The sequence below is a fragment of the Pipistrellus kuhlii genome, unplaced genomic scaffold (genome assembly GCF_014108245.1).
Source record: "Pipistrellus kuhlii isolate mPipKuh1 unplaced genomic scaffold, mPipKuh1.p scaffold_m20_p_1, whole genome shotgun sequence".
NCBI classification, from domain to species: domain Eukaryota; kingdom Metazoa; phylum Chordata; class Mammalia; order Chiroptera; family Vespertilionidae; genus Pipistrellus; species Pipistrellus kuhlii.
Window position 1 is genome coordinate 72,775,255 of NW_023425404.1, and position 23,546 is coordinate 72,798,800.

The following is a 23,546-nucleotide window of genomic DNA, read 5'->3' on the forward strand; positions in this document are numbered from 1 at the left end:
AGGCAGCTGATCAATGTTTCTCTCTCATGGATGTTTCTATTAATAACTCTCTATCCCTCTATCTTCCTCTATGTAAAACAATCAATAAAATATATTTTAAAAAATAAAAGTTTTAATTATTTATTTGGCTTCTTTACAAAGTGATGAAAACTACCTTAAAATACTTAGTAACACAGTATGAATTTACTGTCTGCAGGGTGACAGCAGGCCCGGAGGGGCCGTTTCTCTCCGTCCGTTTCCCAGACGCGCCCCCTCCCAGCCCGTGTTCCCCCCCACCCCCCACGGACGCCGGGGCCGCTCTCCCGCCCCCGGTCCCGGCCCCGCGGCCCGACGGGGCCTCCGTCTGAGCCGAGCGGCCACGGGAGGGCGCCGTTTCTGGGCGCCGAGAGGAACGGACACGGGTGCGTGTGGTTTCCGGGGCCGGAAGGGACAGCGAGCCCCGCCCGGCCCGCACCCCCGGGGGGGAGGGGCCGTGACAGCTGCGGGGCGGCGGGGGCGGCGAGCCCCGGGCCCCCTCCCGGGTCCGGCCCTCGTCCCCTCGCGGCCAGCAGCGCGCAGGGCCCGGATCGGACCCAGGAGACCAGGCGCCGGGCTGTCAGGCCGGGGGCGTGGCGTATGCAGATGAGCAGCAGCGCAGGGGCTGCCGGGCCCACGCGGCCTGCGCCCCCACGTCCCCGCACCCGGAGATGGCAGCGCCCCCGGGGGTTGCTGTGGCGACGGGCGCGGTGGGCGCTCGGGGCCTGGGGCGGCGGGGGCGCAGGGGCGTGCGGAGCGGAGTGACCGTGTGTGAAGGGTGAGTGGTGGCTGTGGGTGAGGGAGGAGGCGGGGTGTGCAACTCATACTTACCTGGCAGGGGAGACACCATGATCACGAAGGTGGTTTTCCCAGGGCGAGGCTCATCCATTGCACTCCGGCTGTGCTGACCCCTGCGATTTCCCCAAATGTGGGAAACTCGACTGCATAATTTGTGGTAGTGGGGGACTGCGTTCGCGCTCTCCCCTGGTTCTCTCGTTACAAAAGTCAGACGTCAAAATTCTCCTAGTCCTGCCGCCTTATCTCTGCTTTTCCCCACGGCTTAGCTTTTTCGTCTGCTCTTTCTGTGGCTTTTTGCAGCTTCTCAGAGTCCTTTCCAGGCCTTAAAAATCACTTAGTGCAGTACAGCCTTTAGGCGCAAAAGCGCCAAGCACCTCCTTCGAGCCGGAATCGAACCAGCGACCTAAGGATGTCCGCGCAGACGCCAGCCTACAGTCCTCCGCTCTACCAGCTGAGCTATCGAAGGGCGCGTCTCCAGGGCCCCTCGTTACTTTTCCTTGAGGTGACGAGGCCCGGGCACCGGAGCGCCCGGCCTAACCTGCCCGCGCTGGGCCCGAAGCCCCCTGTGCAGAGCCGGGCGCACCGCCCGCGCTCCCTCTCCCCTCTCCCCTCTCCCCTCTCCCCTCTCCCTTTCCCCGGGGAGGAGGGCGGCCCCACTGCAGTGGATGCCTGCCAGCAAACCGGCTGGCCTGACTTGCCTTCACTCCCACCCACCCTTTGTGGTTTTCCTCTTCTCCGCCGACTCTACACAGAGACCCTTCGGCCCCTCTGAGACGCCCAAATCCCTCTGCACAGAGCGCCGCTTTCCCCGCTCTGCCGGCGGCTGCTGATAAAATGTGCCGCAGCGCTTCCCCTGCTGTCCCTGCGCTTCCTCTGCGACCCGCTCCAACTCAGAGAGGACCCGAGGGCATTTGGGGGCCCCCGTGTGCGTGCGGGAGCAGCACGAGCGGAGACGGCAGAGGGCGCACGACCCTGGCCCCTGGCCCCTGGCCGGGCTGCAGGGAGAGCCCCCAGCCTGGCCGCTCGGGCTCAGCGCGTTAACCTGCTTTCTGTCTACAAAACGTAGGGCTTTCGTGCAGCGAGGTTCGGCTACCACCTATTCTGAATGCAGCACAGTGTGTCACTCAGACTCAAACCACCCATGAATGCACATTACCACCATTTCTTATTTAGCACCTTAGCACTTATCAACCTGCAAGAAAGGATGGGTGACTTGAAAATGAGTTCGAATAGACGAGGGAAAAAATGGGGGGGGGGGGCAAATGCCCTCGGGTCCTCTCTGAGTTGGAGCGGGTCGCAGAGGAGCGCGGGGACAGCAGGGGAAGCGCTGCAGCAGATTTTATCAGCAGCTGCTGGCAGAGCGGGGAAAGCGGCGCTCTGTGCAGAGGGATTTGGGCGTCTCAGAGGGGCCGGAGGGAGTGAAGGCAAGTCAGGCCAGCCGGTTTGCTGGCAGGCATCCACTGCAGTGGGGCCGCCCTCCTCCCCGGGAAAGGGCAGAGGGCAGAGGGGAGAGGAGAGAAGGAGCGCGGGCGGTGCGCCCGGCTCTGCACAGGGGACTTCGGGCCCATCGCGGGCAGGTTAGGCCGGGCTCTCCGGTGCCCGGGCCTCGTCACCTCAAGAAAAAGTAACGAGGGGCCCTGGAGGCGCGCCCTTCGATAGCTCAGCTGGTAGAGCGGAGGACTGTAGGCTGGCGTCTGCGCGGACATCCTTAGGTCGCTGGTTCGATTCCGGCTCGAAGGAGGTGCTTGGCGCTTTTGCGCCTAAAGGCTGTACTGCACTAAGTGAATGAATCTTGAAGGCCTGGAAAGGACTCTGAGAAGCTGCAAAAAGCCACAGGAAGAGCAGACGAAAAAGCTAAGCCGTGGGAAAAAGCACAGGTAAGTTAACAGGACAAAAACTTTGCGTCTGACTTTTGTAACGAGAGAACCAGGGGAGAGCGCGAACGCAGTCCCCCACTACCACAAATTATGCAGTCGAGTTTCCCACATTTGGGGAAATCGCAGGGGTCAGCACAGCCGGAGTGCAATGGATGAGCCTCGCCCTGGGAAAACCACCTTCGTGATCATGGTGTCTCCCCTGCCAGGTAAGTATGAGTTGCACACCCCGCCTCCTCCCTCACCCACAGCCACCACTCACCCTTCACACACGGTCACTCCGCTCCGCACGCCCCTGCGCCCCCTCCGCCCCAGGCCCCGAGCGCCCACCGCACCCGTCGCCACAGCAACCCCGGGGGCGCTGCCATCTCCGGGTGCGGGGACGTGGGGGCGCGGCCGAGTGGAACCGGCAGCCCCTGCGCTGCTGCTCATCTGCATACGCCACGCCCCTGGCCCGCCCTCCCGGGCGCCCTCTCTGTGCGTTCTGACATGGGCCCTGCGCGACTCCAGGGGAGAAAACTTGGGGGAGATCTGCTCTGAGCTTTCTTGTTGAAATAAACATTAGTTTGTAGTTTAAAGTTAGATTTTCGGGCTCCATTTTCTCACCGTCCTTTTTCTAAAATTTTCCCCAGCGGGAGATCACCGTTTGGGAGTCAGGTCGTTTCCTTTGTCTTTGGCTGCCTTGTGGCCTGGAGCAGGTTAGGGCCGGTTTGCTGCTATTTCTGGGTATGATTCATTGAAAATAAATAAATAAATATATGAAATATGCTCCCTTGTGTCCAGGAAAAATGTGAAAATAGAAGAGAAGCACACACACACACACACACACAGAGAGAGACAACCAAAGTGAGTTTTCAGTCCAGTATATTAACTTACAAGCATCTCCAAGTCTAAGGAAAAGAACTGACAAGCAATATTGCAGTAGGTTCGTTTCACAGCTTTGCGAGGATAACAAGTCTGTCAGATGCCGTGTGAACTGCAGGAGTCAGTGAGGACAGGGGTGCTGGGAGTCCAGTGTGGGTGGGAGGGCAAGGAGGAAGGGTGTGGGTTTAAGTGGGAAACTGGAATTGAAGACACCAGTAGGGGCTCATTATTATTAACCTTATTTTAATCCTCATCCAAGGATATTTTCTCCTCTGCAGTTTAGAAAGAGGGGGAGGGCTCTCTATTCCGGCTCAGCCCGGGGTGGCCCGCCGAGGCCCGCGGTCCTGACCCGCCTGGTTTCCCGGCCCGGGGGCTGCGCGGCGCGGGGCGCCTGTGGTTCACCCCGCTCGCCCCGGCGGCCGGGCGCTGATGCCGCCTCCCCGTAGAGGCCTGCCTCCTAACTCTCCCAGACTGCAGCGGCTCTGCTATTGGCTTCTTTGCAGAAACCACAAGAAGCTGGAGAAGAAAACCTTGATCCAACCGGATTTCTGGACGACAGTCTGCTGAACTGGTGAAAACACAACAAATTGAATGCAGTTACAGTTCTCTTCTTGTTGAAGACTTGAGCATGTAAATAAAGCTCGCGGGCCCTTTCCGCTTCATTTGCAGTCTCAGGGACAGGCACAACTAGTTTTATTCTTCTGGAAGCAAAAGTAAAGTGGAGTTCCTGGCTGGGAATAGCATTGCCTTTTATTACTACTACTGCTACTACTACTAGTACTTCAGGTCCTTCTGTCTTAGAGCACCATCTGTCTTTTTTTTTTTTTTTTAATATATTTTATTGGTTTCTTACAGAGAGGAAGAGAGAGAGAGAGAGAGAGAGAGAGAGAGAGAGAGAGAGAGAGAGAGAGAGAGTTAGAAACACTGATGAGAGAGAGTCATAGATCAGCTGCCTCTTGCATGTCCCCTACTGGGGATGTGCCCACAACCAAGGTACATGCCCTTGACCGGAATCCAACCCGGGACCCTTCAGTCCGCAGGCTGGCTGACGCTCTATCCACTGAGCCAAACCGGTTTTGGCACCATCTGTCTTTTTGTAAAATTTATTTATTTATTGATTAAGGTTTCACATATTTGTCCTCAACCCCCCATTCCACCATCTGTCTTACTCTTGAACTTTTTTAGATTATAAGACTGAATACTCTTCCCCCCCCCCCCCCAATACTCTTTATGGTGTTCTTTTTGTTACAACAAATTCCCTCTTGATTTAATTTCATTAGTTGTTGGTTTTCTCATCCTGTCACCCAGCTTGCGTCGTCTTGTCACTCGGTAGGGACTCTCCTGCTCCTTGTCCCCCTTTCCCACCTCCAGGGAGGGTGGGGAAGGCAGGGCAGGATGAGAAAGAGTAGAGTGTGATTCTCTCAGCAGTTCATCCAGAAGTTAGTTCTGCAGGGAAGGGGTGGGATGGCAGGGAAGAAGCCTGTGATTGGAACACTTCAGTGCCACGGCTGGGGGAGGGACTGTCCTTCGGTGAGGCTAGAGAAGCTTAGAGCTCCCCCTTGTGCTCTCCTGAATTCAGTTTAGAAACATGGATCTAAAAGTTACTGAAAAATAAACAGATGAGACACACTCTGTAACCCATTTTCCATGGCTGAACACACTCAAAGACTGCTTACTCCAATGGACTAGAACTTTAAGCTTTATTTGACATTAAAGCATTATATAAAGACACCCTGATGATGTATGGTACAATGTCTAATTCCTTTTATTATTTTTTTTAAATATATTTTATTGAATTTACAGAGAGGAAAGGAGATAGAGTTAGAAACATCGATGAGAGAGAATCATCGATCAGCTGCCTCTTGCATGCCTCCTACTGGGGATGTGCCCATATCCCAGGTACATGCCCTTGACCAGAATCTAACCCGGGACCCTTCAGTCCGCAGGCTGATGCTCTATCCATTGAGCCAAACCGGTTTCGGCTAATTGATTTCCTTTTAAAGTCAACTTGGGTTCAATGCTATCTGAAAAATATATACACACATATACCTACAACAACCATAGTGATATATTTATTTGTAAACACAATATGGCCAACTTGTTTTTGACCTAATTAATTGAAAATTGTCATTGATAAATGTCATAACTAGAAAGTATTATTAATTCTTTTTCTCACCAATATATAGCCATTATTCAGTAGCTAAAGAATATCCTATGTGAATGTCTGTAATTGGAATTACAATTTGACTGTGTTAAATAACCAAAACCCTGCTTATAAGGTTTGTCTATAACTTGTTTCATAATTAAAAATGCAACTATGCCAAAACCAGTTTGGCTCAGTAGATAGAGTGTCAGCCTGCAGACTGAAAGGTCCCAGGTTCAATTCCAGTCAAGAGCATGTACCTTAATTGTGGGCACATCCCCAGTAGGGGGTGTGCAAGAGGCAGCTGATTGATGTTTCTCTCACATCGATGTTTCTAACTCTCTATCCCTCTCTCTTCCTCTCTGTGAAAAATCAATAAAATATATATATTTTTAAAAAGGCAACTATATTCAAGTTAATGTAACATTGATCTCTGACAAAAAAAATGCTAGCATTAAAAAAATCTATGTGGCATCAAAAAGAAAGAAAGAAAGAAAGAAAGAAAGAAAGAAAGAAAGAAAGAAAGAAAGAGAGGGAGGGAGAGGGAGAGAAAGAGAGAAACACTGATGTGAGAGAGACACATGGCTGGTTGCCTCCCGCAGGCCCCTGGCCAGGGGGCCAGGGCTGGAAGCCTGGATGGAGGTACATGCCCTGACCATAATGAAGCAGGGACCCTTCAGTCCGTGGGCCAAGGTTCTACCCACTGAGCCAAACCGGCTAGGGCCTCATTCTTTTTAATAGATCTAGACATGTGTAGGGAATATATGTATTTCCTGGAGGCTAAGACCGATCCACGTATAACAATAAACACACCTGGTGGGCTGTTCTTGCTTCCCAAATGCCGTTCCCCAATGAAAGAACCGGGCTCTTTGGAGAAACAGATGGTTTTCAAGGAGCAAGGAAAGGGGACCCCTTCCCTGGATGAGCCTGGAACATGCTGTGCCAGAGAACAAGGAAATGCTCCAAAAAGTCTGAGAACATCTCCAGAGGCAGCCGCTTCAAAGGGGCTTTCATAGGCCCGATCGCAGAACATTTGAACGTCCAGATGAATAAAAATGTTGAAGGAGTATAAATTACCGAATAACAGCCATGAGTCCATATTAATTGAACACCACCAATAAATGAATAAGTATAGAATGAATGACTGAATCTATAATAATAAAAGCGTAATATGCTAACTAGACCGGACAGCCGAATGACCTCCCGGAGGTTCTTCTGGAGGAAGATGCAGCAGCTGAGGGGTGAGGCAGAGGCAGCAGCCATGGTGGGTGGGGCTAAAGCAGAGGTGGTTGGGGGCCATCAGGCAGGCAGGCAGGTGAACGGTTAGGAGTCAGTGGTCCTGGATTGTGAAAGGGATGTCAACTGCCGGTTTAGGCCTAATCCCCCAGGGGTCCCGGATTGGAGAGACTGCAGGCTGGGCTGAGGGACCCCTCCACTCCCACCCCTAATTTTGTGCATGAGTTTTGTGCACCTGGCCTCTAGTTAGAGAAGAAAGATTTGGCGACTTGACTATCGCGATAAAGATTGCTGAGGAACAGGATATTTACAAATTACCTTCAAATTATCTCCACATGCCGAAACCGGTTTGGCTCAGTGGATAGAGCATCAGCCTGCGACTGAAAGGTCCCAGGTTCGATTCTGGTCAAGGGCATGTACCTTGGTTGCGGGCACGTCCCCAGTAGGTGGTGTGCAGGAGGCAACTGATCAATGATTCTCTCACATTGATGTTTCTAACTCTCAATCCCTCTCCCTTCTTCTCTGTAAAAAATCAATAAAAATATACATATTAAAAAAATTATCTCCACACAAGTCACTTATTAATCACAAGGGCAAACCTGGTAAACACCTCCAGAGGCAGACGGCTGCAGCCCGGCCCCGTGCACCCATGTGCTGCTGCGTTGCCCTCCATGGCGACTCCGGACTGGGCTCTGTGGCTTGCTGTGCTAATGGAACAGCAGCAAATGAGGCAAGCAGAAGGTTGAAAGCATGTTCTCCCTGGGGCTTGCTCTCACTTGCTGACCGGCCTGAGGCCCCCATGGGAAGAAGGCTGGCTTAGCTGTTGGAGGAAGCCAGGGTCAGTCTTTGGATGAAGACGAACCAGGTCAGCTAAGGTCCCTCAGAGACCGCCCGGGCCCCTGCTGGCTGCCTCCGTTTGAGAGATGCCACTGGAGACCGGAGACACGGAGAACCAGCTGCCCCGCGGAGCCCGGCCAGGACTGCCCACCCAAAGAATTGTGAGCAAACAAAGGGTCATTATTTCAAATCACTGCGTCAGGGCCCTGGGTTACACAGCACTGGGTAACTGATACACCCCCTTAACCGGGCAGTCAGTGTTAACACCGCCAACACCTGAACCCTGGCCGCAGCGCCTCCAGCCGTGGTGCCCGGCGGAGGACACGCATTCAGTGCTTAGGGCTGTGACAGTCAAGTACGGACTCTCCTCGTTTTGTTGTGCTTCAGTTCATTGTGCTTCACAGGTGTTACTTTTTTGTGTGTTTTTTAAAATCCTCATCCAAGGATATGTTTATTAATGAGGAATTGGGGGGCAATTTGAGCAGGAGGAGAGAGAGAGAGAGAGAGAGAGAGAGAGAGAGAGAGAGAGAGAGAGAGAATTGGATCGGTTGCCTCCCGTGTGTGCCCCAACCTGGGATCAAACTTGTAACCTTGGCAAGTGCTCTGAGCGGGAATCAAACCCGCAGCCTTTTCGGTGTGCAGGATGTCTCTCCAACCAACTGAGCCACACCTGCCAAAGCAGGTGTTGCATTTTTTACTTATTTTTTTAAATATATTTTATTGATTTCCTTACAGAGAGGAAGGGAGAGAGATAGAGAGCTAGAAACGTCGATGAGAGAGAAACATTGATCAGCTGCCTCTTGCACATCCCCTACCAGGAATGTGCCCGCAACCAATGTACATTACATGCCCTTGACCGGAATGCGAACCTGGGACCCTTCAGTCTGCAGACCGACGCTCTACCACTGAGCCAAACCGGTTTCGGCAGGTGTTGCATTTTTAAAAAACCAGAAGGCAGGGGCGCTGCAGGGTTGATGCCGGCGGCCCGCCAGGTGGGGCGCGCGATGCCCGGTGCAGCCAGCCCCCGGTGCGGATCACCGAGCTCGCCGCGGAGGGTGTCCAGGTCGTCATGGAGAACACGGACCTAGCGGTGGCCAGTTCTGTTCGGAGGGTCTTCGTCGCCGAGGGGCCCATAGTAGCCATTGACTGGGTTCAGATGGGCGCCAACTCCTCGGTCCTTCACGACGAGTTCATCGCTCACAGGCTTGGGTTGACCCCTCACTAGCGAGGACTGGTGGACCGGCTGCTGTGCGCCCGAGGAGTTCTGCCCAGTGCTCTGCGAGGCTCACTCATCACGTGCGTCTGCAGACCTCACCCCCCGGGGCCTTCCAGGGACATCCCCATCCCGGGACCGGATAACGACCCCAGTGACCTTGTGGGCCAGGAAGACAGCCTCATCGCCCAGCTGTGGGAGGGCCAGGAGCTGGGACTCCGGCGCCTGTGCCAAGAGGGGCTTTGGCAAGGAGCATGCTCAGGGGAACCCAACCCGCCTGCAGGGTGGCTTTGGAATATGATCCTGACAGTGCCCTGAGGCGCACAGGTGCCCCGGCCAGCTGGACAGCAACGTGGGAGCGAGGAGACACCTGGAAAGGAATGAGGGAGGACAGGAGACGCGGAGAAATGGAGGCAAGACAGGGTTCTGATCAAGCCTCAAATTTTACTTGTTGCAGCCGCAATATATGTACACAGGCTGTAGGGGGAAGTTGCCGCGGAGACATTCCAGGGCGGGGAGGGTTGTGAATCAGCAGGATGTGTCTGTGGGGGAGGATACAGCCGGGATTCTCCGGGGCCGGGCGAGTTATCACAACAGGTGTGCCTTTCTCCATGGCCAGATATGCTGCTAGGCATTTAGATTGTTTCTAGTTAACTGCCACACCGCAGCTTGTCACGTAAGTTCTGGTAAGTCAGAAACTCAGTGTCTAAGATGGAGGTGTCTTTTAAGATGTAGTCACTAATTCTTTTCCGGCTCCCGACACACAGGGTCCCCCAAGCCAGAGGAGTGTCCAAAGAGCGGGTACTCGGAGCTGGATGAAGATGAGTCCCAGGCTCCCTTTGACCCCGGTGGCAAGCCGGGGGGTTTTCCTACCACGTGGAGTCCTGTGGCCTCTGCGCCCTGGCACCAGGGTCCTCTCAGCCCTCCGTGGGTTGAAGAAGAAGCTGAGTGACTTACAGACCCAGTTGAGCCACGAGATCCAGAGGGGCGACCTCACCATAAATTAGCCGCAGCTCACGCGCCCGAGCGGGAAAGGATCCGAGCAGCAGCCGCCTGCAGGCCTCCTGGGGCGCTCCCGGCTCCACGAGTCCCCACAGCTGCACTTAACTTCCTGGCAAGCCACCAGCACCGACTGGAGAGGTAGCGGAGGGGAAGCGTGGCCCCATCCTTGCTTGGTCCCAGGTAGATTACGCGGGGCCCCTGGTGTTGGAGGCAGGACAGTCCTTCTCTGAGCACGCAGCATCCCCGGCCCCGCCCGCTGACGGCTGGTCTCCCCTTCCCCCTGGTCCGCTTGTAAAGGTCGTACTGCTTCCCTGCTGAAAACCACTGCGCTGGAACCTCCTCTTTTGGTCATTTCAGTTCTTTGACTTACTTTCTGTGTGGAAGTTAGCATTTCACAGTGGTACCTTAGCTTCCTGTGTTAGGATTGAGTGGTAGGAGTCTCATTCAGGCCGCCTACACACCCAGGCCCTGCCTGTGGTCAGCCTATACTTCACTCAAATTCCCAAATGTCTTTAGACCCTGGCTGCTCCCCCCCCCCCCGCCCCTGCCACCATAAACCCTGTATTTCATTCTCTACCAATAATAATAATAAAAAAAAGCAAGCAAACAAACAAAAAAACACAGAAGGTAAAACCATCCCCCAGAATGAAGATTACGGCTCGCTTTCTGTGTTGCCGGCTTTCTTGCTTGGTCAGAAGCCTCATTAACTCTAGGGTAAGCCTCCACCACAAACTGTGTAATTTAAAACAACAGGTTCTGTTCTCTCACAGTTCTGGGAAGCTGGGATCCAAAATCAAGGTGTCGGCAGGGCCATGCTCCCACTAGGACTTGGGTAGAATCTCTCCGTGCCTCTTCCCAGCTTCTAGGGACGACAGGCAATCCTGGGCTTCTGGTTACATCACTCCAGTCCTTTCTGTCATCACATGGAGTTCTTGTGTGTCTCTTTCTTCTCCTTCTTCTTCTTCATCATCCTCTTCTCTAACCAGGGATTTTTGATTTTCCCCCCTTTATTATGTCTTTATTTAAAAAATATATATGTATTTTTTGCTTACTTTCAGCGGGGCAGGGAGAGGGAGCAAGGGATAGAAGCATCAATGATGATAGAGAATCATGGATCAACTGCCTCCTGCACGCCCCACACTGGGGATTGAGCCCACAACCCCAGCATGTGCCCTGATGGGAATTGAACCTGTGACCTCCATGTTCATAGGTCAATACATGTTAACGAAAAAACCACTGAAACCTGTAAAGAATTTGAGAGAGTTTATTTGAGCCAAACTGTCGACATTTGCAGGAAGCAGAACCTCAATGAATTGAGATAAAGCTCCGAAGAATGGTGGGTTACATTTCTATTTATAGATAGGAATCAAAGGAGGGACATAAGTGGGTTACATGAAATTCATTGGTGATGGATTAAGGAGTCAGGATAAAGCAAAGCAAAGCGGTGGGAAACCCTGGGATTGAATAAAAAGTAACATGATGGGCGCTTACATAGGTGAGTGCAAGACAATTAACATGAGAAAGAAGGAATTTGAAGCATCTGTCCTGGCGCCCACCACATTTGGTTGTGCCCTAGGGGCTCCAGAGAAAGGGAAGTTACAAGTTGACTAGACATCTCACAGATATCTCACAGAGGCAAGAAGGCAAATGGGCTTCAGTAAAGAAGATCTAAGTTGCTGGGACCGGTTTGGCTCAATGGATAGAGCATCGGCTTGGGGACTGAAAGGTCCCGGGTTCGATTCCGGTCAAGGGCATGTACCTTGGTTGCGGGCATATCCCCAGTGGGGGGTGTGCAAGAGGCAGCTGATCGATGACTCTCTCTCATCGATGTTTCTAACTCTTTATTTCTCTCCCTTCCTCTCTGTATAAAATCAATAAAATATATTTAAAAAAAAAAAAAGATCTAAGTTGATCTTTGTCAGGGAAAATATCGGCCCAGGACACGACTACCCGCTATAACCTGTTTGTTATTGAGCCACGAGATCCAGAGTGACGTCCTCACCACCTAATTTTCAAACCATCTTTTGTGGTTATTTTAGGTCTTTGAGTTTGCAAGACTGCCACGCAGGTCTCCCCTGAGCGTGTCAGGTTAGCATGTGGCTCCTTTCGTTCACACACACAACCACGGAGCCCACCAGCCGGGCTGTGCGCCTCTGTCTTTAAGTGGCATTTTCCTCTCTTGGGATAACGGTGTCCTAGTGGATTAGGGACCACTCTGGCGACCTCACCTTAACTTGGTTGTGTCTGCAAAATTCTTATTTCCGGAGAGAGTGGGGAGGATGGCTGCACAGGTAAACACCTAGCCGCAGCTGCACACAACAATTTCAATGGAATACAACTAAAATATAAAGTGGACATTGCCCAGAGCTACAGGTAGTCAACTGAATGAAAATTCTACAACAAGAAGGAAAGAGAAAACCAGAAGGAAAATCAGAGGAGCTGAAAAAGCCTAAGGTACGGAGGCATGCTGCTCGCGCACAGAGAGGACGGAGCCAGAGAGGAGGAGAAGGCTGGGTGTCTGCCTGGCGTTCCCTAGCAGGAAGGAAATAAAAGCTCCGGACTGGGCTGAACCCCAGAACCAGCAGCGCTGAGCCCCAGTTCTGGGCCAGACCCTGGGGACCCAGGCTTGGGCAGGGGGAGACGGGGCTGTGAGGCGGAATCCCAGGGGAGTGGCGAAAAGCGAAGACCCAGAGTCACGCACATTGTGCACAGAGGACAGAATGTTGACTCTGATGCTGGATTGCCCTGGCGGGAAGAAACAAAACCTCTGGCTGTGCTGAGCCCCACTCCCAACTGCTCTGAACCCCAGTCCTAGGCCAGACCCTGGGGACCCAGGCTCAATCAGAGGGAGATGGGGCTGTGAGGCAGAGTCCCAGGGGAGCGGCGAAAAGCGGAGCCCCCTGAGTCGCGCACATTGCGTGCAGAGGACGGTCTGTTGACTCTGATGCTAGACTCCCCTAGCGGGAAGGAGACAAAAGCTCCAGTCTGGGAAGAACGCGATGAGGAGCGGGAGCTGCTGCTGGACACCAGCAAGCTGGGTGCCAGCAAGGAGCCAGGCGACGGGGCCCCGGGGGGGGAGGTGCCGCTGGGCCCTTGACCGCTGATCGCCGGCCACGGAGCCGAGGAGGGGGGCTGCTTCCTGGGCGGCGCCGACCCTGGCAACAGGCTGAAGCAGCACAGGAGGCTGCGGAGAACAAAGGGGCGCCGCAGGCCAGCCTGTTGAGCTTCCAGGATGAGGAGGAAGAAACCGAAAAAGTTTTCAATGTGAAGAAATCAAGTTATAGCAAAAGATAGTAAAATTACTTAAGAAAGAATAAAAAGAAGATCTTGAAAAATCGAAGATTAAGACAGAACTCAACTCAGCAGCCAACATTGCAACATAAATGCATTTAAGAAAAAAAAAGTACAGAATGTTGGAGCAGCGGCGGCCAGGCCCAGAGTGGCCAGGCCCAAGGCAGTGGCAGCCAAACCCAGAGCAGCAGCAGCCAGGCCCCAGAGCAGCAGCAGCCAGGCCCGGAGCAGCCAGACCTGGGGCAGTGGCAGCCAGGCTGGGCCCAGAGCAGCTGGGTCGGGAGCAGCTGGGCCCAGAGCAGCAGCAACCAAGCCTGGAGCAGCCAGGTCCAGAGCTGTCGGGCCCGGAGCAGCTGGGCCCAGAAGAGCCGGGTCGAGAGCAGCCAGGTCAGGAGCAGCCAGGCCCAGAGCAGCAGCAGCCAGGCCTAGAGTGTCCAGGCCCAGAGCATCCGGGACGGGAGCAGCCAGGTTGGGAGCATCCAGTCCCAGAACAGCAGCAACTAAGCCTGGAGCAGCCAGGCCCGGAGCAGCCAGGCCCGGAGCAGCAGCAGCCAGGCCGGGAGCAGCAGTGGCCAGACTCAGAGCAGCTGGTTGTGGATCGGACCAGAGCAACAGAGGCCAGGCCCGAAGCATCCAAGCCTGGAACAGCTCACTCCTCGCCTGCCCACGCCCCAGGGCTGCCTCTCAGACATGGCTGGAAACTTTTGCGGGAACTTGAGGGTCTGCTGAATCAAGTGATGAAGGCTTAGATCTGGATGTGTTGAGTTAGTATAGGGCTGGGGTGTTGATCTGTGAGTGCCTTGTGCGGGGCCTGGATGAGGTTGGTTGATCTATTTGGAAATGTCTTGTGTGTGAAGTGTATCCTTGGGCATGTGGAGGTATTATTGATTTGAGAAAATGCTAAGTAACTGATTTACTATCTGAAAAATTTAAAGTTCTGAAAGTTTAAGCTCTTGCCAAAAAGAGGTTTTAAAGCTAACACCTTAATTTTAATTCCCACCCAGAACAGGTAATCCAATTCCAACCAGCAGCTATCTTTAAAAAATGTGTCCATTTACACTTGAATGGCTACACCTTTTGATAGCCTAAGGGCAAGTTTACATGTAAACAAGTTTGCTTCTCAATTCCCAGGGCAGAAAAAACAAGGTTTAAAACTATTAGATTTTAAAATTTATTCTTAGAAGTGTAAAAATTAATTAATTTTTTAAAAAAACAACAACAACAAAAAAAGGAGACTGAAAAACCTGTGAATAATATTAGCTGTTGATTGTAGTAGAGTCGGAGATACGGGCGGGGAGTGGACTGACAGTTCTCGGGGAAAGGGGGAGTGGTGGATGTGGGAAGAGACTGAACATAAACTGTGCACCTATGGATGAGGACAATGGGGGGTGGGAAGGGGGCGCAGGATGGGGTGGGAACCTGGTGGAGGGGGGAAGAAATGAGGAACCTTTGTAATAATAAAGATTGATTTTTTTTAAAAAATAGATCTTATTTCCAAGTGAGGTCGCATTCAGAGGTACTGAGAGGGCAGAGCGGGGTGAGGGGGAAGGGCGGGGCGAGAGGGCAGGGCGGGGCGGGTACAGCTCCAGGTAACTGGACCCTAGGCCTAACCCAACCAATCAGGTCAGCCAAGGTAGCGGCACCACCCTCCCTATAAAACCCATTGATATAATATGTTAAGTTCTTTCTCTTTCTCGCCATGCCCTCGCTGGTGTAAGTGGGACTGAGCTCGGACTAGTCCGAAATAAATACAGGCTTTCTGCAATTGCATCGGATTCGGCTCCCTGGTAGTCTTTGGGGTTTATGACACTTGGGCATAACAGATGGGGGCTCGTCGGACTGAGGGCACTGAATCCGGAGAGCCCGTCTGGCCGAGGTAAAAGTGTGTGAAGGGATCCCTGTGGGAAGCGCTATTGAAGACCACGGGCCGGAGAGATCAAAGACGTTTTGATCCTCCTTTAGGAGGGACATAGAATTCCCTCTCAGGACGAGGTAGTCGGCGTGAGGCTGTCGTTTAGTTTTAGGTGCCGCTTCCAAGGAGTTGGAAGGCTGTTCTTGGGGGCCCCCGTCTGTTCCTGTGTTCTTTGTTTGTTTGTTTGCTTGTATGTTTGTATAAGGGAAAGGTTTCAGTTTGCTCTTGTTTGTAAATTTACTATAAAAACTTAACTGAATGTATTGAATTGTTGTAATACTGAAAATGTTGATGTGGGGAGTTCTTCTCCTGGGGGCTGTTGTAATTTTATGTGTTATTTTATGGACTCACTGAATGGATGTTATGGGACAGACTCAGATTACTCCTTTGAGCACTGTGATTAATCATTTTCAGGAAGAGGAAAGAGCTAACGATTTTAGTATGGAGGTCTGGAAGGACGAATGGCAGACTTGTTCAAGTGAGTGGCCAGCTTTCAATGTCGGATGGCCACCAGAGGGAACATTCGATCACCCTACCATTCACCGGGTTCGGAGTGTCGTCTCTCATCCCAAGACAGGTTACCCCGATCAGCTCCCATACATTATAACGTGGCAGGACCTTGTGGAGATCCCACCCTTTTGGCATAAGCCCTCCGTGGCTCCGCGCCCCTCAGAGCCAGGACCTATTTTTGCCAGAACAGAGAGGACAGAGAAGAAAATCACCCTGCCATCAGCTCCCCCCTACTCTGTCTTGCAGGGGGGAACTGACGAAGAATTAATTTTTCCTCCCCTGTATCAGTTCCCTAGGGCAGCGTTTTTCAACCGCTGTTCCGTGGCACACTAAGTGTGCCGCGAGATGTTGCCTGGTGTGCCGTAGGTGCAGACAAGACAAGAATTTTATAATTTTATAATTTTTCACTATTTTGTTTACTTAATATTTCATAATAAAGTAATTATAAAATACTTTCTTTGTGTTTAGTTGATTCCTATTCAAGAGAATTACTTTATATATAGTCAATATAGGCACAGAGTTAAATTTTTTAACATTTTCTAATGGTGGTGTGCCTCGTGATTTTTTTCATGAAACAAGTGTGCCTTTGCCCAAAAAAGGTTGAAAAACACTGCCCTAGGGTGCTGGAGGAGGGACCTGACCCTTCCCCATTAAGGGGAGCGGACGCCATGAGGAGAGCTGGAAGCCCGGCCTTATACCAGACAAAGAGCCCAGAGGGAACAATCCGCCTTCGTCGCCAACTCCACTGTTAAGACTTTACCCCTGCGAGCCACTGGTCCCCAGATGAGAGGGGCGATCAGCCCCATCACTACTGGCCTTTCGCCACTAGTGACCTCTATCATTGGAAAGCTAAAAATCCTGAGTTTTCTGAGAAGCCAGCGGGACTTATTAATCTGTTGGATTCTATCATTTTTACCATCAGCCAACCTGGGACGACTGCCAGCAGCTCTTGCAGGTCCTGTTCACCACCGAGGAGAGGGAGAGGATCCTCACTGAGGCCTGGAAGCTGGTTCCAGGCGTGGATGGGAATCCTACCACCAACCAGGCTCAGATAGATACCGCTTTTCCTCTGACTAGGCCTGAATGGGATTTCAACACAGCAGAAGGTAAGGAGGGGCTCCGGGTCTACTGCCAGGCTCTAATGGGGGGTCTCTGGGCGGCTGCCAGGAAGCCGACTAATCTGGCTAAGGTAGGGAGTGTACAGCAGGAGAAAGATGAATCTCCAGCAGCCTTTTAGAGCGGATCATGGAGGCATTCCGCACCTGTTCCCCCATGGATCCAGAGGCTCCTGAGAGTAAGGCGGCTGTTATTGTAGCCTTTATAAACCAGTCTGCTGTAGATATTAGGAGAAAATTGCAAAGAATAGATAGACTGGAGAGAAGAGTCTGCAGGACTTGCTGGTGGTGGCTGAAAAGGTGTACAATAACCGGGAGCCCCTGAAGATAAACAGGCTCGCAGGCAGACCCGAGACCTGGCTAGGATCCTGTGGGCCACCACTACGGACTCCCCTGAGAAACGGGACCTCCGCCTCCGACAGCTTGCAAGCGATCGAAAGAAGGGTAAGGAAACCTCCGGGGAAGGGAAGTGGAAACTGCAGAAGGACCAATGTGCATACTGCAAGAAGATAGGGCATTGGGCTCAAGAATGTCCTAAGAGAGACAGTGGGAAGGGGAGCAAGACAGACCGAGTAAAGGTCTTGGGGCTTGATGAACTAAGTGATTAGGGGAGTCAGGGTTCGGACCCTCTCCCCAAGCCCAGGGTAACTCTTAGAGTGGAGGGGACCCCTGTGGACTTCCTTGTTGACACCAGAGCGCAGCATTCGGTCCTCTGCACTCCACAAGGAAAACTAACTAGCAAAAAGTCCTGGGTGCAAGGGGCAACTGGTATGAACCAGTATTCATGGACTACCCGAAGAACAGTGGATTTAGGGATGGGCCGGGTAACCCACTCCTTCATGGTAATACCGGAATGCCCCTACCCACTGTTAGGACGGGACTTACTGACCAAGATTGGAGCTCAGATAACTTTCAGACAAGGGGGGCCTCAGGTCACCGATGGCGAGGGCCCCCCATCCACGTTCTGACTCTGGATGAGTACCGCCTCCACCAGGAGGCGCTCCCAAGGGGGGATAACATGGATAGATGGCTACGAGAATTCCCCACAGCCTGGGCAGAGACAGGAGGGGTAGGACTAGCTGCTCACAGGACCCCAGTCTTAGTGGAGCTAAAGCCAGGAGAAGGTCCGGTAAGGATTAAACAGTACCCCATGTCTCAGGAGGCCCGGGAGGGAATTCAGCTACACATCCAGAGACTGCGGAGTCTAGGGGTGCTGGTTCTCTGCCAATCTGCCTGGAACACCCCCCTATTGCCCATCAAGAAGCCTCACACAAATGATTACCGACCGGTGCAAGACCTCCGGGAAGTAAATAAAAGAGTCATGGACATACACGCAACTGTCCCCAATCCATACACTCTCTTGAGCTCCCTGGTGCCCACCAGAATCTGGTATACTGTATTAGACTTAAAGGACGCCTTCTTCAGTCTGCCGCTAGCACCCAGGAGCCAACCCTTGTTTGCCTTCGAGTGGCATGATCCAGAGGAGGGCTACAGCGGACAACTCACCTGGACACGACTGCCTCGGGTTCAAGAATTCGCCCACCACCTTTAATGAGGCACTACACGAAGACCTGGGTGAGTACAGAAGGGAGCACCCTGGCTTCACCCTCCTACAGTACATAGATGACATCCTGATTGCTGCCGACCCGGCCAAAGACTGTGAACAAGGAACCCAGGATTTGCTGGTCATCCTGGGGGCCTGGGGGTATCGGGCATCCGCGAGGAAGGCACAGATATGCAGAGAGAGGGTAAATTATCTGGGGTACATCTTGGAGGGCGGACAGCGGTGGTTGTCAGATGCCAGAAAAGAAACTGTCCTAAAGATCCCCACACCCACCTCTCGAAGAGAAGTGGAGAGAATTCTTAGGGTCGGCCTGCTACTGCCGTCTCTGGATTCCGGGTTTTGCTGAGATCGCCAGGCCCCTGTACGAAGCTACCAGAGAGGGGAAGACATTTGAATGGACAGAGAAAGAGGAGGCTGCCTTTAATCAGTTGAAAAAGGCCCTCCTACATGCCCCGGCTCTGGGACTGCCAGACATTACAAAGCCCTTTCACCTCTTTGTAGATGAGCGCAAAGGGTAGCGAAGGGGGTTTTAACTCAAGCCTTGGGCCCCTGGAGCCGTCCAGTAGCTTACTTGTCTAAGAAACTAGACCCAGTGGCTGCCGGCTGGCCACCGTGCTTGAGGATTACTGCAGCAACAGCTCTCCTAGTGAAGGATGCTGACAAGCTAACTCTAGGGCAAGAAATCTGGATTACAACCCCCCATGCGGTTGAGGGAGTTCTAAAACAGCCACCTGATAGATGGATGAGTAATGCGCGCATGACTCACTACCAGTGCCTCCTCCTAAATCCTCCCAGAGTGCGGTTCCGCCCCAGTGCAGCCCTCAACCCCGCAATTCTCCTGCCTGACCCTGACCTAGATGCCTGCTACATGACTGCGCCGAGATTTTGGAACAGGTGCATGGACTCCGGAAGGACCTGACGAACCAGCCCCTCTCAGATGCAGAGGCCACATGGTTCACCGGTGGGAGCAGCTTCATGAGAAACGGGCACAGGTACACAGGTGCGGCAGTAGTAACTGAGACTGACACCTTATGGGCAGAGGCTCTGCCGTCTGGAACGTCAGCCCAGCGGGCAGAACTCATCGCTCTGACAAAGGCATTGACACTAGAGGCCGGGAAACGACTCAGTGTCTTTACAGATAGCGCTATGCGTTTGCCACAGCTCACATCCATGGGGCAATCTATCAGGAGAGAGGGCTGTTGACTGCAGAAGGAAAGACTATAAAAAATAAACAAGAAATACTCGACTTGCTAGCTGCCTTATGGCTCCCAGCCAAGTTAGCCATCATCCACTGCCCAGGACACCAGAAAGCCAACAACAATCCTGTAGCCAGGGGCAACCAGAAGGCTGATCAGGTGGCCAAAGAAGTAGCCCTCACTGCAGTCCCTGCACTGGCCCTGCAATTGCCAGACCCAGGGAACCCAGTTCTGCCGGATCAGCCCGGATACTACCAGGAAGAATTAGAGCGAATCAAAAGCCACCCCACGAACAAGGAAGTCAGAGGCTGGTAGTATGCTCCAGACGGGAAGCTCCTGCTACCAGACCAGCTTGGGATCCCGATGTTGAAACACATACACCAATCGACGCACCTAGGGTCCCGGAAACTAAAGGATTTGGTCCGGCATGCTAAGATCAAAATTCACCAGCTGGACGCCAGAATAGATCAAATTGTATCAGCCTGTAAAACTTGCCAGCTTACAAATGCAAGGGCCGGGTCAAGTGGAAAAGGAACCTGGCTCAGAGGAACAAAGCCTGGGGTGCACTGGGAGATTGACTTCACTGAGGTAAGGTCGGGAAAGTATGGCTATAAATATCTTCTAGTTTTTGTAGACACCTTTTCTGGTTGGGTAGAAGCATACCCAACTAAGCATGAAACAGCCCAGATGGTTGCTAAGAAGCTACTGGAGGACATTCTACCCAGGTACGGTTTCCCAGCTGTGATAGGATCGAACAACGGCCCAGCTTTCATCTCACAGGTAACACAGGCAGTAGCCAAGGCCATAGGGGCAAATTGGAAATTACATTGTGCGTATAGTCCCCAGAGCTCAGGACAGGTAGAAAGAATGAATAGAACATTAAAAGAGACCCTTTCTAAACTAACCATGGAGACTGGCGGGGACTGGGTGGCTCTCCTTCCCTATGCTCTTTACTGGGAGAGGAACTCACCCTATACCCTTGGCTTCACTCCCTATGAAATTATGTTTGGTAGGCCCCCGCCTATCATTCCCAATCTTAAGGCAGAACTGCTAACTGAATTTGAAAACCAAGAAATATCTTTTTCTTTAAGAAGGCTCCAGAGGGCGCATGAGGACATTTGGCCACGCCTACAGGCCATCTACGAGGCTGGCCTGATCCCGACGCCCCACCAGTACCAGCCGGCCGGGAGACTGGGTCTTTGTCAAAAGACACCGCCGGGAGACGCTTGAACCACGTTGGAAAGGACCATACATCATGGTGCTGACGACGCCCACCGCCCTCAAAGTGGACAGCATTGCGACCTGGGTCCACCACACCCATGTTCGGCCAGCTGACTCCTCTGCGATCCGACCGAGACTGAGACAACCCCCTCAAGCTCAAGTTACGGCGCACTGAACCTGCCCGATACTGGAAAATTTTGTTTGCGGCCGCTCCGGCTGCAGGAGCTCCCACACCCCATACACTGGTTCGGGAGGAAAGACTCACTTCTGCCCTGGACACTCCTGACCCCGCTGTGTGGTCTTGTGTCTCCACTGGACACATCTCGTGGACTCCCCCAAAATGTCAGATCAGGGCACCGGGAAGGAGGAACTTTATGCTCCCTTCAGAAGTGCAAACGGTCCCATCCATGATTGGGCCTGTTAAGTCTTAAGACAAGGGGGGAATGAGAGGGCAGGGCGGGGCGGGTACAGCTCCAGGTAACTGGACCCTAGGCCTAACCCAACCAATCAGGTCAGCCAAGGTAGCGGCACCACCCTCCCTATAAAACCCATTGGTATAATATGTTAAGTTCTTTCTCTTTCTCGCCATGCCCTCACTGGTGTAAGTGGGACTGAGCCCCGACTAGTCTGAAATAAATACAGGCCTTCTGCAATTGCATCGGATTCGGCTCCCTGGTAGTCTTTGGGGTTTATGACACTTGGGCATAACAGTACCAGGGCCAGGACTTCAAACCATGTCTCCGGAGGGACCCAAGCCAGCCCTCAACAGTTACAACATCACCTACGACGTAGTCTTTGTTTCTGATGGGCACTTGAACGTGATTGTGAGGAAACGGGACAACCCCAGGTGGCTTTCCTACAGAATAACTGGCGTCTAGTCTCAGAAAATGCCTACAAAGAACTGCCTGGGCCCTGTTTCAGGTTAAAGTAGGTTCTAGAGCCAGGACCTCGAATGGAATTTGAGGTTTTTGAGTGTTCCTTTGCTATAAAGGGCGTTGTAGGGACAATGGATGAAAACGGAAAAATGTCTGCAGAGTAAATGAGAAAAATATCATACCAGGTTCATTTATCGATTTTGATCATCCTGTTGGGGTTTAGGTAACAGGTCCCTTTGTTTCCAGGAAATACACCCGGAGGAAGGAAACTTCCTGAAACAACCAAACAAACAGCATCTGCAGTGGTTTCTTTCCATCTTGTCCAGCGGGACCGCCCTCCCCTGTCCCCTCGGCGCCTCCTGCCTGGCTTTGCCCCGGGCTCCGGCACCTCAGGGCGCCCGCGGCCCGGGCTCCGTGCTCCCCTCTGGGGGCGGCCCTTCCCCTCCGGCCCTCAGGAGGGGCCCGCTGGTCCGGAGGGAGAAGCCGGCGGCCTGCAAGCCCCGAACCCCGGGCCGAGGGGCCGTTTCTGTCCGTCCGTTTCCCAGACGCGCCCCCTCCCGCCCCGGCCCGCGTGTCCCCCCCGGACGGACCGCGGCCGCTCTCCCGCCCCCGGTCCCGGCCCCGCGGCCCGACGGGGCCTCCGTCTGAGCCGAGCGGCCACGGGAGGGCGCCGCTTCTGGGCCCCGAGGGGAACGGACACGGGTGCGTGTGGTTTCCGGGGACGGAAGGGAGAGCGAGCCCGGCCCGGCCCGCACCCTCGGGGGTTGGGAGGCGCCGTGACAGCTGCGGGGCGGCGGGGGCGGCGAGCCCCGGGCCCCCTCCCGGGTTGGTCCCCGTCCCCTCGCGACCAGCAGCGCGCAGGGCCCGGATCGGACCCCGGAGACCCGGCGCCGGGCTGTCAGGCCGGGGGCGTGGCGTATGCAGATGAGCAGCAGCGCAGGGGCTGCCGGGCCCACGCGGCCTGCGCCCCCACGTCCCCGCACCCGGAGATGGCAGGGCCCGGGGGTTGTTGTGGCGACGGGCGCGGTGGGCGCTCGGGGCCTGAGGCGGAGGGGGCGCAGGGGCGTGCGGAGCGGAGTGACCGTGTGTGAAGGGTGAGTGGTGGCTGTGGGTGAGGGAGGAGGCGGGGTGTGCAACTCATACTTACCTGGCAGGGGAGACACCATGATCACGAAGGTGGTTTTCCCAGGGCGAGGCTCATCCATTGCACTCCGGCTGTGCTGACCCCTGCGATTTCCCCAAATGTGGGAAACTCGACTGCATAATTTGTGGTAGTGGGGGACTGCGTTCGCGCTCTCCCCTGGGCTTCTTGTTACAAAAGTCAGGCGTCAAGACCACTCTTACCATGTGTCTTTTTACTTGTGTTTTCTCCCACAGTTTAACTTTTTCATCTTTTTCTGTTTTATGTGGCTTTTTGCAGCTTCTCGAGAGTCCTTTCCAGGCCCGTAAAAAGCACTAAGCACCTCCTTTGAGCCGGAATCGCACCAGCGACTTAAGATGTCCGCGCAGACGCCAGCCTACAGTCCTCCACTCTATCAGCTGAGCTATCGAAGGGCGCGCCTCCAGGGCCCCTCGTTACTTTTACTTGAGGTCAGGAGGCCGGTGCCCTGCCCGCGCTGGTCCCGAAGCCCCTGAGCAGAATCCGGGCGCGCCGCCCGCGTTCCCTCTCCCCTCTCCCCCCTCCTCTCTCACTTTTCGCGGGGAGGAGGGCGGCCCCACTGCAGTGGATGCCTGCCAGCAAACCGGCTGGCCTGACTTGCCTTCACTCATACCCACCCTTTGTGGTTTTCCTCTTCTCCGCCGACTACAGAGACCCTCCGGCCCCTCTGAGACGCCCAAATCCCTCTGCACAGAGCGCCGCTTTCCCCGCTCTGCCAGCA

The 23,546-nt window shown here is 53.6% G+C and overlaps 5 non-coding genes and 1 pseudogene across 5 annotated transcripts; 4 read left to right on the top strand and 2 right to left on the bottom strand.

The window, feature by feature from the left end:
• Positions 1-686: 686 nt before the first annotated feature.
• LOC118715416 lies at positions 687-10,239 on the top strand (annotated as a pseudogene).
• Positions 839-1,002, top strand: LOC118710844. The gene has a single exon (XR_004985560.1). It is a non-coding gene; the product is annotated as a U1 spliceosomal RNA (small nuclear RNA).
• Positions 1,189-1,279, bottom strand: TRNAY-GUA. The gene is given in 2 exon segments: positions 1,189-1,224; positions 1,243-1,279. It is a non-coding gene; the product is annotated as a tRNA-Tyr (tRNA).
• TRNAY-GUA lies at positions 2,463-2,553 on the top strand. Its single transcript is given in 2 exon segments — positions 2,463-2,499; positions 2,518-2,553. It is a non-coding gene; the product is annotated as a tRNA-Tyr (tRNA).
• LOC118710846 lies at positions 2,741-2,904 on the bottom strand. The gene has a single exon (XR_004985561.1). It is a non-coding gene; the product is annotated as a U1 spliceosomal RNA (small nuclear RNA).
• A 12,566-nt stretch (positions 10,240-22,805) lies between the features above and the next one.
• On the top strand, positions 22,806-22,969 carry LOC118710850. Its single transcript, XR_004985563.1, has one exon. It is a non-coding gene; the product is annotated as a U1 spliceosomal RNA (small nuclear RNA).
• The last annotated feature ends 577 nt before the right edge of the window (positions 22,970-23,546 follow it).